Here is an 8,623-nt window from a genome sequence, read left to right on the forward strand (position 1 = left end):
CGTCAGCAAAAAGACGGAGCCTGCTATTCACCACGGTACTGAGGTCATTTATGCAAATAAGAAACAAGAGGGGGCCCATGACACTTCCCTGTGGTACACCCGACGTGACCTTAACAGTATCGGGTGATACACCGTCCAGGACAACTCTTTAAACACAATTTCTGAAGAGTTGCCTAATCAAGCATATAACAATCCCGTGTATTCCATCAGTTTCCAACTTCGCGAGTAGCTTGCAATGAGGGACTTTATCAAAAGCTCTTTTTTAAAATCTAGGAATATCGCATCAACTGGAATATTACTTTCACCGGAATGCATTATATAATGAACAAATAGTGCGAGTTGAGTTTCGCAGGATCTAGCATTACGGAACCCGTGTTGGTTATTAATCAATTAATCTTGGCTATCGAGGTACCTCATTATTGAACTAACAATGATGTGCTCAAGAATCTTACATGAGATTGAGGTGAGCGATATTGGCCTATAATTACTGGGGTCCTCCCGGTCTCCATTTTTAAATATGGGTGTCACAGAAGCTATCTTCCAGCCGCTTGGCACGCCTTCTTCTGCTGATGATTTCTTAAATAATATATTAAGATAAGGAGCAATTTCAGACGACAGTTCTTTATACACGCGAGCCGGTATCTCATCAAGTCCCGGATATTTGTTGGGGTCGATGTTTTCAAGGAGTAACTCTATTCCGCGGGTGGAAAAGTCAATTGAATGCATTGGCTGTAGAAATGTTTTCGGAAGGTTCTCTGGTATATTCTGGTAGCATTTGTTGAAAACACTGTGGAAGAATGAGTTTAATATGTTGACTGTAAAGAAGGGAGGAACTATATAAGTACGAAATCAAAGGGCAGTTTATTTTAGTGTGGAGTTTCAGGTTTTATCTCATTGGTCGTGGTGCACGGATGTGAGAGTGCGCGGCCTCGCATCCATTCCAAACCCACATTGAACGATAAACTGACAAACAATAGCAATACGGTTTGCGGTAGGTTTTGCATGGACGCAATTTGTAAAAAACACTGCCCGAAACCCCACCGTTGAATAAACCCTTCTTTAATACCCCATGCCGGTGCTTCCTTCTCTCGTTCCGTCCAATGCGCATATCTTACTCCCACCTCTTTCACGTAAACTTAATGTTCTCTCATCTGCTTGTCGCCACGTGTCGCAGTCTCCAACAGCCCATTCTCAAGCGAAACGATCCGCCTCCTCTCCCAACAATCCCCTCTCCTCCCTCTTCATCTTACCCAGAACTTCCTCGTTTGTTTTCCTCCTGGTCCACTTCACCTATCCCATCATTCTCTTCCCCCACATTTCAAAAGCCTCCAATCCATTCTCTTACTTCAACGACCATGTTCCCACCCATACAAAACCACTCTCCATCTAAAAGTGTTAACTGCTTATTCTTAACCTTCCCACTCAATATCTCCCTTACAAATTCCCTTCTCCTCGTGACAAAGTATTTGCATAACGCAACTCTCCTTTTGTTCCAATGAACTTCCATCTTCCAACAACGATCTAGTTTCAAAACATTTCCAAGGAAGGTTATCTGTCCCACCTCTTTTAGTTAATGGATTATGTTTTTAACTTTTAGCTAAGCCTCCTCCTTACTCGATAACCGCTTGGCCTATGTTTTGCCGATCGATAGAAGGAATCATTTTTCCGTCATGACTTTTGAGTTTGCTACAGTAGGGAACATGACATACTACTAAGTGCACTTCCCGAATGCCAATAACCAGCAAATACTAGTGACTTACCGTCCATTTCTGAGGCTTGTTGGGCAATCACTAGACTTGGATGTAGCCAGCATAAAATTTTAGCGAAGTCTGTCGACACAGGTGATATTATAAGTATAGCAATAAATGGTTGACTAAATCTCCTGCAAATCCCTCGGAACGACGCGGAGAATTTGGTGCAATGGCGGAAAAGCACTTCAGGATGAGGCTTCTTCAGGATTAATAAGTTTCATCGTGGCTTGTGAATGGTGGTAATAATATTTATATAGCCATAGATTGATTGTTCAAGGCAGTGTGGTTCCGTGGAAAAACTTTTTAAGTTTAAATACTGATTGCTGGCCTTAACTCGTTTTCTTTGAAACTGATAACTTCTGCCCCAGGACTCATTTAAGGAATGCGAACACATTGACCGTGGATTTATTTCTCTCGATTATTTATTTATTATGACCAAAGATAACAATCTTCATTGTTTGAATAACCTCTTAAAGTCGTAGATATTCTTATCCCGAAAGCACGTCGTGGTGCCTTAGGATTCCGCTTTTGACAAGGTTTTAATTAATTTTTGTTGGAAATAGTTATTTTCCGACCGCCGCCGAGTTGAAAAAACGAAAGTTTTTCGCTCCGTATCTGCACTTAACGTTTTTGTAGGGAGCGACGCATTTATCAAGTTTGTTCTCACGTGTGTTGAGCAATCATTGGCAACGGGAATTCGTTGCGATGGTGTGTGTCGGCGCGGGGGAAAATTAGTTTCTTCCCCGGGAGTTAACCAGGCTTCAAGTTTACGGTGCCACCCTTCCAAATTTCCGGAAGTTTGGGGAGAGAGGGTGGGTCGCGTGGGAGTTTTAATTGCCGTGAATGTATGGGGGGGTGGGGGGGGTAGGTTGAATTCCCTTAAGGGCTGGTTTTTTTAAAGGCCACTGCGATCGCATTGGGAGAGGTCTTGCGCGTAAAACAATTGTCGAGTAGGGGGGGGGGCGAGCAAAGACAAGACGCCACCGGCCCTGGGTGGCCCCCACACAACTCCTACTCCCCCCCTCTGACGGAACACACCGCGCCGCAAACTTTCTCTTGTCGAAATTAATCTTTCCCCTTGCGATAAGTAGCATTTTTGGAATTTGTTTTCCTTAACAGTTTTATCGATGTTTATTTATTTTATAATTAGAAAATGCCTGTTCTAAAAGTATGACCTGTTCCCTATGACGTGAGGCTTCTCCTGTTCAACTGCAGGTGGCCTCATTTTCCTCGAAAGGACCCCCGAGGCGGGTTGCAACAAAGTCTGCCACCGTCGCTCGCGTGTGCGTTTATTCCCCATGCACGTGCATCTGCACTAATCACGATTCGAAATTTTCCCATTCAACTTTCAAAGTGCCCAGCAACAACATTTGGGCCTTCCGAAAATTTGGATACTTCTTTCATATTTTTTCGCAGGCCCGGATCGATTAGTGATCATGAAACATCTTTAAGAGGGCAATGCTTAGACTAGGGAGACCATTCTTTCACCTAACCCCTCGTCATTTCCATGCGCCACCGATCATCACTATAAGGTATGTAGTAGAAATAATGGTATTGATTACTTGGAAATACGAAACAAAATAAAGAAATACAATTTCAAATGTTTCGTAGGCAGTAATTGGAGAAAGTGTGAAACGATACACGAATGTACGCTTGCGGAAAAAGCTTAGGGATTGTGGTTTTACATCCTTAGTCCAAAAACCCACTGCAGGAAAAAACGGGAATCAGGGGAGGCGTGAAAATCATGCAGAAACCAACAGGTAAAAGTAAAATATTTAAAGAAAGTAAATCAATACAATTAAATAAACCTAAAATAGTCAATAAATCATTAATTTCACATTAATCCGGAAAAAAATACTTTGGCCTTAGCATTGGAGTTTTATCAATCATATAACAACAGAAACAATTGCAAACACCCAAGCCCCAGATGGAGAAAAAGCCACCTAGATGGGAATCAAACCCGCGACCAGCAGGCGAGGACGTTACTCTGCCTCCACCAGGGCCGGGGGTAAGAGATTAGAATAGTAAAATATAAAAATGTAAATATAATATTTTGATTTTATATCTGAATTAGTCATAATGATAAGATAAAAGATAAATAAATGTCGATAATAACAAATGATAAGAATGAATCTAAAAAATTTAAATAAAATACCATAAATATAATTAAATAATAAGAAAAACAAATTTGAGCAAGCGATCTGCAGCATCTCGATGAACATGAATCTGTTTATTACGAAATACCTTGTATCACGGGTCAATTTCTTGTGGCTTAAGGAGTGTTTTTTGTAGCGCCTGTGTACGCGATGGCATTGAAGAAGGTGAATTTCTTGTGGTTATTATTAGCTCATTCCACTCTCGGTAACTGTTAACGACGCGTTATGTTTGGATCACCTCGAGTGTGTGCTTCGTCAAGGTTTGGGAAATCGGGCGTAAAGCACGGAGGCGTTTTGATTTTCAGAACCTGGTGCAGAGGGGCTAAAGAATGCAGTAGGCGTCGAGAGGCAAGTCAGGCGCTGGTTAATATGAGTGGCAATGTGATCAGATATTTGTGAGTCAAAGAAGAACCTGATGTAAGCAGTGAGAGAGCTTTGGAGTTCTGCGCCAAGATCTAGAGAGGCATCTCGGTATACTGCGTCAGCTTGGTCCAAGTGCACTAGAATTGTGCTCAAGTTTAAGAAGGGGATATAATACCTTTTTTTAACATTTTAACTACACGCGGAATCTAAGAGAGGCATTCATCTATCACTAAACCTATATTTTTAACAATGTCGCGAAATGGAGTAGGGACATCTGTCATGCGTAACATCAGCAGTTTCTGTTCTTTAAATCGATGCTAGCAATCGGGGGTGCCACTTGGTAATTCTATGCGACTTTGTAGGGTTAATGCTCAGGGCATTAGATTTTCTCCGTGTGTTATATTTTCCTAAGTAGCTTGAAGTTATTATACCTGTTTTTGAGAGTAATGTGTAAACAAATTTGCAGATCGTCCGATAAAGTGATGCTCGCACTTCATGAGCGAGGATGAACAATCATTTCGTTACAGAGAAAATAAAAGTGGACCGAGGATTGATCCTTGAGGTGCACCTATCTGGACTTTTCCCCTTGATGAGTACATGGGACTGTTGATTACATTCTTTGGTCTATCTGATAGGTATGAATTAATCTAATTAGAAATCCAAGTGGAAAAACTCGTGAGCATTAATTTTGCGGAAAGGTTATCATTGTCTCTTGTGTCATAGGCTTTGCTAAAATCTAGCCGAACAAGAATTGATACCGGCTTTCTTCCATTGAGCGTCGTACTATATCATCAGTTCTTTTGACTGGAGCAGTAGCTGTGCTGTGTCTATGGAGAAATTCAGATTTTGATCGGTCAAGGATATCATTATTCTTTGGAAAATCGGTAACTAACCTTGGAAAACCTTTTTCAAGGTTTTGATAAGATTGAAAGGAAGTGTCTTAGTCGAAATTTTTCTTCTCTTGAGAATTGCTCTTTCTAGGAGTTGGCACCATCACGGCTCGCTTCCATTGACTTGGGATATTGTGTTGTAATAATGACGAATTGAAATTATTTGAGTTATAAGGCAAGATTAGTCCGATTAAGTTCCGTGGAAGAGTTGCTGATAGTTTCCGCTATGAAATAGCGGAAATGGAATGAAAAGTTGAAGTTAGTTACAGATCAAACTCTCGGGATATCGATAGGTGGCCGACAAAATGAATAATTTAACGAATCAAGATACTAATGCGCTAATTACGTCAAATATTTTGGTTTAACTATGCAAAACTTCCTGAATTTATCCCAGCGTGATCAACGAATTTTTTGATTTTTTGGTAGACTGGAAAAAATTAATGTTATTTCTCCTTATTTTCTCTTATCCTTTAATTCTGAGGTATAAAAACCTATTAAACGCATTGGTTTAATGGTTTTTCTTGAACTAACGGATCTCGTAAAGTCATTGATTGTAAGATTCCGCATTGAGCCACGGCGCATTGAGCTTGGATATACGTGTTACTTTTTCTGGAGTACATTTTTTAAGGATATTAATTGGTAAAGTATTCATAGTTACAACTTTTACATAAAAATTATCTTTACATTGTTTCTGTAAAAAGTATTAAGAAAAGTTTCGGAAATAATTTTTTCCCGATATTGCTACATTACCTTAATCATTATTTGTGCTCAATTGCATGCACTTTCACTGACCTCGTGTTTTCATGTCAAAACCCTTTCTTTCCGCATGACCTCAAAATAATGCCATTAAATAATATGGTGCTCTTCAAAAGATTTCTTGCACTGCCTTTTCTGTTTTAAGATTCCCCTTCCATCCCTCGTCTCTCTTTGTGGGGGGACCCTTCCGCTACCTGCAGCATTCCGTCACATTCCCTACATCTACATCTACTTAATACCCCGTAAGTCACCGGAAGGGCGTGTGGCGGGGGGGTGTTAGGGCACCACCCTCAATTAAGAAAAAAACCGCATGCAAAAACCACACATTTATGCTATCCACAATCAAACTTGGTATGCATTCATGCAAAAGCCTTCTCACCCCACACACTCAAACTACCAACTAACATACAAATATACCTGATATCTTTGTAATGTTTAATTTTGTTCCGACTTGTAAATTAAATATTTACAATATTTATAAAGTGATTTCGGTTTCTCACTATTATGATTTCTGATTATTCGGGGAAAGAATGAGTATTTGTATCTATCTGTACTGGAATCTATCTCCCTTATTCTATCTTTGTGGTCTGATCTACCCAAGTAGAGTGGGGCCATTATAATTCCTTCAGTGTCATAGTTAAACTCGTTTGTTCTGAACCTTTCTAAAAGTCTAGGCCTCGCTTGTTCTCTCCGCACTTCAAGTGGTTCCCAGCCTAAATCCCCTAAGAGGAGACCTGTCACACTCATGTTCTTATCATTACAATTTTTGACGAATCTGGCGGATTTTCTCTGGACTTTATTAAATTCAATGACCACGTTTCCGCGCGGTACATACCTACGCTCCATATCAAAGTTTTGACGAGTCTTTTCCTAATATCCTTACTCAACGCCCCTCTCATCAACTCCCTTCTCCTTGTGAAAGTCTCTTTGCCTAGCGCAATTCTTCTCCTTACGTCCTTTCGTCTTCTACTACTTTAACCGTGATGGTCAAAAAACTTCCTAGGTACGTAAACTGTTACATGTGTTCTATTTTTTGCCCTGCTATTTTAATGTTTACCTCAGCCTTTTTCTTTCTAGAAAATCGCATACCCTTTGTTTTATTAACATTGATTCTCATCCCATACCTGTCGCAGTGAATTTCCAATTCACTCAGCAACGCTTGCAACCCCTTGGCTGACTGATAAACTAAAGCTTGGTCATTAGCAAACCTTACTGGATTTAAGAATTCCCCGCCCACTTTCATTCCTACCTCCAGTTCTTTCCATGCCTCTTTAATCATTCCCTCCACATATACGTTGAACAGCAACGGTGATTATGGTCAACCATGCCTTACACCTCTTCCTGACACTGCCCATCCGGACTCCCCGTTCCCCACTCGCACCTGAGCAGTCTGAGACATGTACAGGTTGCGGATTAGCCTCCTTACCCTCCAATCTATTCCTATTTTCTGCAATATACTCATTAGTTTTTTCCCACTTCACTCTATCAAACGCTTTTCCGAAATCGACGAAACAGGCAAATACGTCCTGTTTGTATTCTCGTATACTCCTCTCGATTAATAATCTCCTTACTGCAATGGCATCACGCCCACCTCTCCCCTTCCTAAACCCAAATTAATCATCCCCTAAGTAAATATTTCGCTACTCTCTATTCCTTTGTTTATGTTCCATATGTAAATAGGGCGTCTAATTATAATTCCAATGCTGGATGCGGCAAGTTAATGTTTTACAATTAAGTAGAAAATATGTTTATTTATTTATTTTTATGAATACATTTATTTATATTTACGAAAATTATAACAATGGGAACCAAGGAGTTATCGCAACAATGCTACCGATGACATATGTGTTGTTACCGGCACTTAAAAATATATCAGTGGTGAAGTTGTGAAGAGCAATTAACTTTTCGGTCCACTTCATCACTTGATATAATATTCAGTACTTGACAAGTGCAATCGCCATAATGGCGTCGTGCAATAGAGGTGGTGCCCTCTACAGAAAGCAGTGTTCGGGAGATGAAAGAATCATGGAAGATTATTTCTTCTGTTTGACGCACGCAGAATGGTGTCTCAAGATGCTTCCCAAACAAGCGGGGGCATGGATCAAGTTCTTGATCGGAATGAAACCTCGCAGCGTGAAGGAGATGGGGATCAGAAACATGCACTTCGTCAACCTGCTTTTGGGTATGTCTCGAGGGACTCTGAGGGGAATATACCTCAGTAGTCCCCCGAAAACACAGCAGCCGCTCCCCCAGCACAGACCGACACCCGCTTCAACTGGGAACAGCAGCCGGTTTAAGGAAGTCAACCCTCAGGGGGAAGTGACTTCCAGATTCCAGACTGGGTGAAGAGACTCGTCGAAGGAGGCCAATCATCGTCTGCAGACCATCCAAATAGATCACACCTCCAAAGAGGGGAGAGACTATGTTGCCACCAGAGCTCTCCCTGGGCGGCCGGGTGCTTACGGATTCGTGAGCATGTCAGGAGGTGCCAAAGATGACATGCGAAGAGGGGGTCCCCCGACAATCCAAGAAATAGGTGGAGAGGACGCGTGGAGATATGCGACGGGTCGAGAGCCATGCCGCGGTGAACATAACCCCATTCACCGGCAACAAGCGAGGGCTGGAGATCCACAACATCAATACATTCCCACTACCGCATCTCAACACATGAGAAGATGCCAATCCACTGAGGTATAGCAACTTAAAT

This window comes from Hetaerina americana, unplaced genomic scaffold (genome assembly GCF_022747635.1).
Source record: "Hetaerina americana unplaced genomic scaffold, ioHetAmer1.1.p SCAF_41, whole genome shotgun sequence".
NCBI lineage: Eukaryota > Metazoa > Arthropoda > Insecta > Odonata > Calopterygidae > Hetaerina > Hetaerina americana.